We start from the raw sequence: 11,121 nt of genomic DNA, 5'->3' as shown, positions 1-11,121 counted from the left end.
CCTTTACAAAGGGAGCATGAGTGTGAGGGAATATTCCCTCAAATTCACCAAATTATCTAAGTATTATCTTTCTTGGTGTCCAATTCAAGGGTAAGGTCTTTCTAGTGTAGTGTCCAAGGAATGTAAGACGACCATGTTAGTCAAAGAGATGGACATCTCCCAACTCATGACATATGAGGAACGAATTGAGAAAGAGAACTCCTCCTTTAAGGTTCTACAAGGACAAGGGTGCTAATCCGATGGTTTAAAGGAGAATGTGAGTTCTCAATCTTTTCCCACTTGTAAGAAATGTGGGAAAACTCACAAACGAAAATGCTTATCCAGCTCCAATGCATCCTTCAAGTGTGGTAAACTAGTTCACCAAGCTAGATATTGTAGAGGTGGTGGTTTTAGGCCTCAAGGACAAATTTCTCATAGTCAACAAGCTCATGGGAGTGGCCAACACACCAACTGATTTTATGCCTTGCATAGGAGACAAAAAGTTGAGGAAGCACCCAATGTTATTACCGATATGTTAAAGGTTTTTGATTTTAATGTGTATAAATTATTATACCTGGGTGCCAATTTATAGTTTGTTACTCTATTCTTTTCTAATAGGTTTTTTTGTGTTACCCGAAATGTTATTAGAACTCTATTTGGTATCTATCCTTATTGATGAGTAGGCTGTTGCTAGATAGGTCTATAAGGGTTGTCTCTTGTCTATCGTGCACAATGTTGTTCCTTGTGATCTTATTGAGCTTGACATGGTAGATTTTGATGTTATTCTTGGGGTGGATTGGTTGCATGTTTCTTATGCTTTTATAGATTGTAGAACTAGTAGAGTCAAGTTTTAATTCCCACGTGAGTCTATTCTTAAATGGAAGGGTCATGATTTGATAGGTAAGTGAAGATTTATTTCTTGTCTTAAAGCTAAAAGTTGATTTCCAAGGGTTACATCTACCACATTGTGAGAGTTAGGGATGTCAACTCTGAAAGTTCTTCTCTTGAGCTGGTTCCCGTGGTTAATGTGTTTCTTGATATCTTTTTCGATTACCTCCCTGGTGTTCCTCCTAAAGGGAATTTGATTTTTGTGTCAGCCTTCTCCCCGATACCCAACCTATCTCTATTCCTCCCTACCAAATAGCTCTGGCAGAATTTAAGGATTTAAAGGATCAATTGAAGGAATTGTTGGAAAAAGGATTCATATGGTCAAGCATCTCACCATGGGGTGCTTCCATATTATTTGTGAGAAAGAAGGATAGGTCGCTTCGGATGTGCATAGACTATCGTCAATTGAATAAGGCGACCATTAGGAACAAGTATATGATTCCTCAAATAGATGACCTATTTGACTAATTTCAAGGAGCAAGTCATTTCTCAAAATGAAGGAAGGATATCAAGAAAATGGACAATATAAACTTCTACAACTCAACCTATAAGTCGTAGGTGCTTCTAAGAGTCGTAGGATGGACCCGTAGAAGTAATGTTGAGGTTGGTAATTTTACTAAGGAAGGAAGTTAGTCTATGAGCCATGTTACAACTCGTAGAAGGTACTATAATTTGTATAGGTGACTCATAGAAAAAGTTCAGAGACTCAGAAATCTAGGTTTCTTAGACCCTCCAAGACAAGTCCCTTCTACAAATCATAGAAAAGTCTGACTCATAGAGACCAGTCATAGAAAAAGTCCTGAGGGTCAAATTTTAGGTTTTTCTTAGACCTTGCAGGATGCGTCATTTCTATGACCCGTCGACCTTTCTATGACTCGTAAGGACCAATTCTATGTTCTATCTTTTTGACTGTCCAGACTTTCGTTTTAAGGATGCCCAGGTTGAATGACTTGATTCCGATCTAGCTCAGTTTTAAAAAGGATATTTTAGTCCTTTTTAATGTTTTATCGAGAAAGTGTGGTGATTTTAGGACTTAATCTGCCCTATCTAATGTCCCTAATTTTCCCCAAACCCCTCATTCTCACACTAAGTCTCAAACTCACAAAACCCTCATCTCCCAAAGCTCATCTCAAGGTCTTATTCATCACAAGCAAATTCTAGGGTTTCCTCAAGAAAGATCATGTCTCGTCTTCCAATTTCAAGGTCGAATAAATCAATGTATGTGGATCTTTATCTTTGGTTTCTTCGACCCATGGAGTCCAAAATATTTTTCAACAAAATTTTTGATTTGCATTAAGAATTTCTTAGGATTCACTCTAGCTTCAAATTAATAGCATGAATCATGATTAACCTATTTATTATTGGTCTATTTTGATATAATGTGGCTTCAATGCATGGATTGATTGATTACAAGTGTTTTCTTTATTTGGTTTCTTAAAGGCTTTTCTTGAGAATCAAAGTGTATTGCTTAAAGTATAATTTCAATTGATAAATTTCATGACGTTTATGCGTGATTTTAAATACATATAGTTTGGAAAGTTGATCTAGTTGAACCCTCCTAGTTTCACTCTATTTTCATTAAAATATGATTTGAAGGTTATTGACCCCAACTAAACGTTTATGAAAGCTAATGATTTTTGATTATGGAAGTCGCTGAATGAAAGAATGAATATTGGTGTGAGGCATTCTCACCTAAGATAAAGGATTCTTTATCCGAAAGGACAATACTTGCAACTTGATCACTAAAGATTTTTAAGGAGCTATTCTACCGAACGATGATTTGATGTCTAAAATTATAAGTATGATTGTGTTACTATGATATACTATTCTGCGGGATTTGACTTAGCACCGAGTTAGGCTTGAGGTGAGGTTCAGTAAGCAAATCCTAGCAACAATCTTTAGTGTCTTGAACTATGTGCCAACATAGGAGCCCTTGTAGGCTAGGCTAGTAGATCTACCAATGGCCATTAAATCTTAAAGAAATGAATGTTGATAGAGTTCTACTTGGTAGGTAGTCTCTCCTTCCAATGTAGGGCGTTATGTTGGATTTCATGTTATAGCCCACATGGTCTAAATGTCGGTTATAGTCATCCTCCCACAAATGAATATTTCATATGCTATTTACTTAATTACTTTTACATTCACTTACTTACGTACTTTACCTTGTAATGCTTTAATGTTTTTATTGTAAGGTATGCCTACATACTCAATACATTCAAAGTACTAACACATACATTTTTCTGCATGTTACCACCATGTAGGGATCGATGTTCCTCCTCATTCTCCTCCATGTGGTTAGTCAATTTTTTATTTGAAGGCTACTTTTGGTGTGTTCCATGTTTTGGGAACAATATTCCTTTATCTTTCTAGCTAATGATGTTAAGACCTTTGGACATTTCTTGTGACATTTCATTTTATCTTCATTGAGGGTGAGCTAGGGCCTTGTCTTAGCCCCCGCCTAACTTAAAAGATAGAGGTATTGTTGGACATATGTAAGTTGAAGCTTGACCATCATGGTTCTTATTACGATGTTCCCTTACACCCTTTTTCCTCTTATTTCTGCTTGTTTATTATTGCCATTTGCTATAAAAGGCTAACTGAATGCTAAGAGGCTTTAGTGAGGTACTTCGGAGATTAATCATTCGTTGTGTCACATCTAGGCCCTAGGCTTGGATCATGACACCAGTAGTACTCGCATTACAATATCTTGTAGGTTTTCCGGATACAACTATGATGACCTCCAATAGGAGACGAATGACATGATTCAAAAATACTTATCATCTTGACCTCAGGTATGTAGAGACAAATAATCCCATCAGCATAAACACAGAATAACTATAGTTCTTCACAAAAAAACTTCTTTACATCAGATATAAACTTCTAGTGTTAGTGAATAGACAAATCGGAAGGCACAATATCACTTATCAAGTAATTAACAATATTTGCAAACCATAGAATTAGATCATGTGATGCTGCCAAAACTTCTTATCTGGGAAAGTGTCATCTATCATTGTCCCATCTTCTAACTTCAGTATTGCCTCTTCTTCTAGTCTAGAAAAGTGATTCGCAACCTGATTCTTGGTCTATTTTTAGATTCTAACTTCAAAGTCAAAGTCTTACAAAAGTAGCATCTAATGAACCAGTCTTGGTTGCACATTCTTCTTCATCATAAAGTATCTCAAAACTGCATGATTGGTATGTACAATAACTTTGGTTCAAAAGAAGTAGGATCTAAACTTTTGGAATGCCAAGACAACGACAAACAATTCTTGTTTGGTCACTTTGTAGTTCTTTTGACCAACATTTAGGTCTTTGATAGCATAGTATATGGGGTGAAGAATATTCTCATGTCTCTGTCCCTAACACTGCGCCAAGTGCCAACCCAGTTGCATACCACATAACTTCTAATGGTTGTTCCCAATCTGGTGCCAAAATTAACTTTTATTTCAACTTTTCAAATGCCTTCAGGCATGCTTCATCAAACACAAACTTCCCCTCTTTCTTGAGTAGTTTTAATAACGGATGAGCTATCTTGGAGAAGACTTTGATGAATCTTAGATAAAAGCCAACATGTCGCAGAAAGCTTCTAATACTTTTATTAGAGATAAGAGGGGGAAATTTTTTGATCAACTCAATCATTGCCCAATCAAGTTCAATGTATTTGTTTGACTTCTTATGGCCAATCACTATTCCTTCTTTCACCATGAAGTGACACTTCTCCCAATTTAGCACTAGACTGCATTCTTCATACCTCTTTAGTACATTACCTAAATAAGCCAAGCAATCATCAAATGTGTCACCTACCATAAAAATATTTTCCATAAAAACTTCAATTGTGTCATCCACCATGTCTGGAAATATGGACATCATACAATGTTGAAAAGTTACAGGTGCATTACACAATCCGAATGACTTACTTTTGAAGGAGAATGTCCCATGAGGGAAAGTGAAAGTAGATTTCTCTTGGTCTTTGGGTGTGATTGATATCCGATTATATCCTGAGTAACCATCAAGAAAATAGAACCATCCTTTCACAATAAGACGGTCTAACATCTTATCCATGAAAAACATTAGGGAATGATATTACTCTATCCACACATTCAACTTGCAATAGTCTATACATACTCCTCAACCAGTGACTGACCTCATCGAAATGAGCTCATTCTTTATATTCGGAACCATGGTGATTCCTTATTTATAAGGCACATATTGAACAACACTTACTCATTTACTGCCAACAATCAGATAAACAACTCCAATATTAATCTATTTTATAGTCTTTTTTTTCACGACCTCTTGGATAGGGTGGTTAAGTCACCTCTTGTGATTAATGATAGGTTTGCAGTCTGGCATGAGTTTGAATTACTAAGAACATATTCTTAGTGGGATGCCTATGATATCAGCTATGGACCATCCAATTTCTCTTTTGAAGTGCCTCAAAATAGATGTCAATTCTTCCACTATCCTTTCACTTAGATTAACAATAATAATGAATGGAGAGGTCTTGTCAGGCTCTAACAACACATATTGCAAGTAAGAAGGAGGGGCTTTGAGCTCTAAAGTAGTAGGTTCATCAATGGACAGTTTTATGGGTGAGGTTTCTCTATTCTTCAAATCTAATTAGAGTTTCTTTTGTGAAAAGTTATATTTCCCCATATCATTAACTGCATTAACCCTCTCCTCGTACTCTTTAACGTGATCTCCATTGAAATTCATATTAACTGTTGCTAATGCTTCAACACCCAATCTCTCCTTATTAGGTATTTCAGGTCACACTTCATCAACAAGATCGATCACAAAAACTACTCACATATTATTATAATGCTTCATTGACCGACATATATTGAAAATCACCTCTTCATTCTTCAATCTAAACTTTATTTGTCCAATATTTATATCAACTAGAGCACGTCTACTTACTAAGATAGTATTCCCAAAATTATATAAACTTTGAAGTAAACTTGGCAGTCGTGAATGACTAAATCCGCTGGGAAAATAAATTATTTAACCCTCACCAAGACATCATAGATAATGCTTGTAGGAATTTTCAAGATACGATCTAGAATAATTAGCCACATTGACATCAGTTTGAGGTCTCCTAATGTAAGACCTTGAAAGTTGGAAAGTCAGAAAATCGAACATAAGGATGAAATCTCAAAAAACAAAATTCACTAGTTGAGGTTCACGAGGCCCAGCATGGGCTGTAGTCAGCACCATGGCCTATGGAAGGGAGTCATGGTAGTTCCATAGAACAAAAGTGAGATCAGGAGAGGACCACAACTGGGTTCAAACCCTGTAGTCATGGTCATGGACTGTTAAGTGGTCCATGGAAGGCAACCTTAAAAATAATAAAGTGGAGCCGCTTCACGAGGGTCACTATGACCCATTAAGACCATTACAAACCATGGTCCCATTCCATCAAGATTTCTTGTCCAAGCTTGACCAAGGCAATCTTCACAAACCACCCCATGGCCTTTGGAGCTTTTTATGGACTGTGAAAATAGTCCGTCCAAGGGTCCATTCACTTTTATCATAGGAGTTTTAAGGTCAATTATTTAATGTGGGAATAGATTTGGAAATGATTTAAGGCCACAAGAATCCTTTAGCACAATGTTAAGTTGAAAGCTTCCTTATAGATTGAGTTTTGATATAAGATTTCGCATGGGTCAACTTCAAATAATCATATCTCCTAGAATATAAAAAAATAGGTGGCCCATGACATACGTAATTAAAGTTCTTTAGGGTCTCTTTCAACTTCACTGAGTTTCCTTCTTTTGGAATTTGGAATAAAAGGTTATGCCCATTTTAGTGAAGCCCTGTCAGGCAGTCGTATGTTCACGATGTCCACTACGGGCCGCGAAGATCAATATGGGCCGTATTGCCTTTCATGATGGATGGCTGTAATAATTTTATTTAATACCTTCCTACACGTGTCCCAAAGTTATTTTGGTCCTTTCCAAATCTTTTAAACCATATTCTAAGTCATCTTTTGTTGTTTTGAAGGAATATATCATTCCACTAACTAGTTTTCCCCTCATAATCATCAATCTAACAATTCAAGTATCTAGAAATCCTTTCTCTAAAAGGTTCTCTCAAGAGCTTTCTTCTTCCGCAAAGGAGAATTCAAAAAGGTATGTGGGACTTCATCTATAGTTACCTTTCACCCATGGAATCCCAAGTTTTCTCTCCAAAATTCTTTATTATTTTCATTTAAAAAGCCCTAATTTTATGTTAAATCATTGGGTCTTCTTATTCATGATATATTATATGATTATTGATTAAATTATGCATCCAATTGATATTAAATTTATGAACTATATATGGATTGATATAAGGAATATGATTATGAATGCTTTCAAGTCTATTGCATGATTTTCAAGTCAATTATTCATGTATTCAGGTTTCTACCCTAATTGTAAGTATAAGCTATGATCATGAATTTCAAATATGCAATTATGTTTTATGAATGAGGGTGACCTAAGTCCCTGATGATATTTTATGAAAAGGATTTAAAATGATGGAAGGAATACACCCACATTACATGAACTATATGATGATGAGCTATTCCAATGAACAAGTTTTATGAACTATGATTTATGACAACCTTATGATATAATATGTATGATATTTTGTTCAGAGTTAACCTAGAAATGAGTGGACCTTGGGATAGAGGCTCACCCGTTAGTAGAGGCATAAGACCGTTAGTAGAAATCCAATTATTCCTTGACTACGTTCCACCATAGAAAGAAGGACCACTCGTTAGTAGATGTTTGATTCCTTAGAAAGGGTCATCTCTTAGTAGAGGCTTGATTCATTAAGTATCTTAGTAGATCCACTTAGTCATTATGGTTTGTACCTTGGTTAGTATAGACCCTTTCTTTTTGATGCGTGGGGTAAACACCGGACTCCATGTTATAGCTCACATGGTTTATATTTGTTAATGGTATCTCTTATAAAGATTTATGGCTCTAGAAAATGACTTTTATCTCCACATATATATGGTTCCTATGATGATGATATTTTGATGCATTTACCAATGTGTTAAATATTTTAATATTTTCATGATTTTACTCATATTTTAAAGATATTGTTCTTGCATCTTATGACTCATATTGACTATGTTCTATGTTTATTATTCATGCATCTTCTCATATAATTAGTTCATTCCATATACTAATGCATACTTTTTGCCTACCATGTATCATATTACAGCGTCTGACGATCACGTTCATTCTTCTCCTATCATGGCTAAAGCTTGTTATAGTAGTATTTGGTGGTAAGTCCTCGTGTTTTGAGGATGAAATTTTTTTACTTCATGTTGCCATTGAACTTCTTCATTACTCTTATATTTTCATGGATTAGCTAGGGACTTATCTTATTTTCCCATCGAATTCATGGAGTCTATGTTATCTGCCTTTTCTTATTTTAGGACTTATGCCTTTATTGAGATTATGCTTCTGTATTTTGATTTAGTTTTATTTGCTTTATATACCTTATGCACGCTCATGAATGATATACTAAGTGGCTTGGTTGGGATCCCTCAAGATTCTCATCACTGTGTCACGGCTAGATCCTAGTACGAGTCGTGACAAACTTTGTATCAACGCACAAGGTTTAAAGTATCCTAGGCAGTCTAACAAGACGCTTTAAGTAGAGTCTTGTTCCTCACTGTGAAGCATGCCACATCTTTAAATAGGAGGCTAAATATACCCTATCTGAAGAAAAGTTGAGGGAGAGGATAAACAAGCTCCAAATGACCCCTTGAATGAACAAGTTACTCATGTCGAGTTCCAGATCACTTTCTCTATACTAGCTCAAGCCATTACTACTCAAGTGAACTAAGGGGTAGTGGATCCTCTAAATGTGATCACACCACCCTCAAGAGTTAGAGACTTTAAAAGGATGAACCCTCTTGAGTTTCATGGATCCAAGACTTATGAGGATCCCCAAGACTTTGTTGTTGAAGTGTGTAAGATTGTGGATATTATGAGAGTGTCTTCGGAAAAGAAGGAGGAATTGGTGGCCTACCGACACAAGGGTGTTGCTCAAGTATGGTTTAATCTATGGAAGGATGAAAGGGTTGAAGGAGGTCCCATAGGCTGAGATAATTTTAAGGTTGCATTTCTTGACCGCTTCTTTCCACTTGAATTGAGGGAGGCAAAAATGTTAGAATTCCTCAATCTTAAGCAAGGTAATATGAGAGTGAAGGAGTATTCCCTCAAGTTCATAAAGTTTTCAAAGTATTCTCCTTCCTTAGTAGCCAACTCCTGTGCCCGAATGAGTAAGTTTATCTTAGGAGTATTGGGCTTGGTAATGAAAGAATGCCGAACTGCAATGCTTATCAAGGAGATGGATATTTCTAGGCTCATGATATATACCAACCAAATAGAGGGAGAGAAGTTGAAAGAAAGTTTAGAAGGGAAGTGTTTTATCTTTTACTAGTGATTTGGTGTGCAATTTAAAAAAGGAAAGACATCCTTATCTCACCTGTTTGAAATGTTGTAAGAATCACCTAGGAGAGTTCATGGATCAAAATGATGGTTGCTATGAGTGTGGAGAAATTTGACATAATAGTAGGGATTATCCAACAAATTCTAAGAGAGAAAGAGAGATTCGTCAATAAAATTAGTATGGTTGTTAGTTCTTTGGTTTCAATGTTGCCCTTCGTATGGACCAAATTCGTGATTTTCCTTGACACTATTAACTTTAGAAGCCAAATGGTTGAGTTTCTATAATATTTGGAGTGTTGTCTCCTCCCATCTGCTCTTATGAATCCCTACATTTTGGTCCTCTTCATGTTTTCATATGCATGCGTGTTCATGAAATTGACTTTTACACTATGTTTTATGATTGATTTGAAAATTCCATGGGGTATCCATTTTAAATGGAGTCATTGAATTCATGCCAAATTGATAGTCCTCTTTGCATATTCTATTCATTCTAGCTTGACTCCCATTCAAGTATGAATGTTCCCGAGGGGAGATATTGTAAGACCCTAGAAGTTGAAAAGTCAAAAAATGGAATGTAAGGATGAAATCTCTAAAAAACTTTTCACTAGTTGAGGTTTACGAGGCCCAGCACATGCCATATTTAGCACCAAATCCTGTGAAAGAGAGTCATTGTAGTGCCAGGGAATGAAAGTGAGATCAGGTGAGGAGCACGACCGGATTCACAACCTATAGTCATGGTCAAGGACCATTAAGCGTCCCTTGGAAGCAAACTTTCAAAACCATAAAGTGGGTTAGCTTCACAAGGGATACTATGGCCCGTCAAGACCATTATGGCTCATGGTTCCATTCTGTCAAGAGTCATTGTCCTAGCTTGACCAAGGCAATCTTCACGGCCCGTAGAGCTTTCCACGGATAGTGAAAATGGTCTGTCCAAGGGTCCATTCAATTTTATCTTGAAGGTGTCAAGGTCAATCATTTTATGTGGGAATAGATTTGGAAATATTTCAAGGTCACAAGAATCCTTTAGCATAAAGTTATGTTGAAAGCTTCCTTACTGATTGAGTTTCGATTAAGGATTTTATATGGGTCTTCAAATAAACATATCTCCTAGACTATAAAGAATTGGTGGCCTATGATCTATCAAATTAAAGTTCTTTTGGTTCTCTTTCCAATGCCACTGAGTATTATTCATTTAGAGTTTAGAGTTAAAAGTTATGCCGATTTTAGTGAAGCCTTGTTCGGTAGTCGCATGTTCACGATAGCCACTACGGACCTTGAAGAAAAATACAGGCCATAATGCCTTCCATGATGGATGGCTGCAATTATTTTTTAGAAACTTCCTACACGCGTCCTATGGTTATTTTGTTCCTTTCCAAATCCTTTTAACCACATTCTAAGTTATTTTTGGGTGTTTTGAAGGAATATATCATTTCACTAACTAGTTTTCCCCTAATAATCATCAATCTAATCATTCAAGTATCTTGAAATCCTCTCTCTTAAAGGTTCTCTCAAGATTCTTTTTCTTTCTCAAATAATTCAAAGGGGAATTCAAGTCAAGTCTTTAATCAAAAGCAAGGTTAGGGATTCTTATATCAAAGGTATATGTGCTCCCAAGTTTTCTCTTCAAAATTCCTTATGATTTTCATTCTTAAAGCCCTATTTTATAATAATGCATTGGGTCTTCTTATTCATGATATATATATGATTGATGATTAAATTATTCATCCAATTGATATTATCTTCATGAATTAAGTATGGGTTGATATATGGAATATGATCATGCTGGTTTTTAAATAAATTTCAT

Source organism: Solanum dulcamara, chromosome 5, assembly GCF_947179165.1.
Source record: "Solanum dulcamara chromosome 5, daSolDulc1.2, whole genome shotgun sequence".
NCBI lineage: Eukaryota > Viridiplantae > Streptophyta > Magnoliopsida > Solanales > Solanaceae > Solanum > Solanum dulcamara.
Note: the sequence above shows the minus strand (reverse complement) of the source record.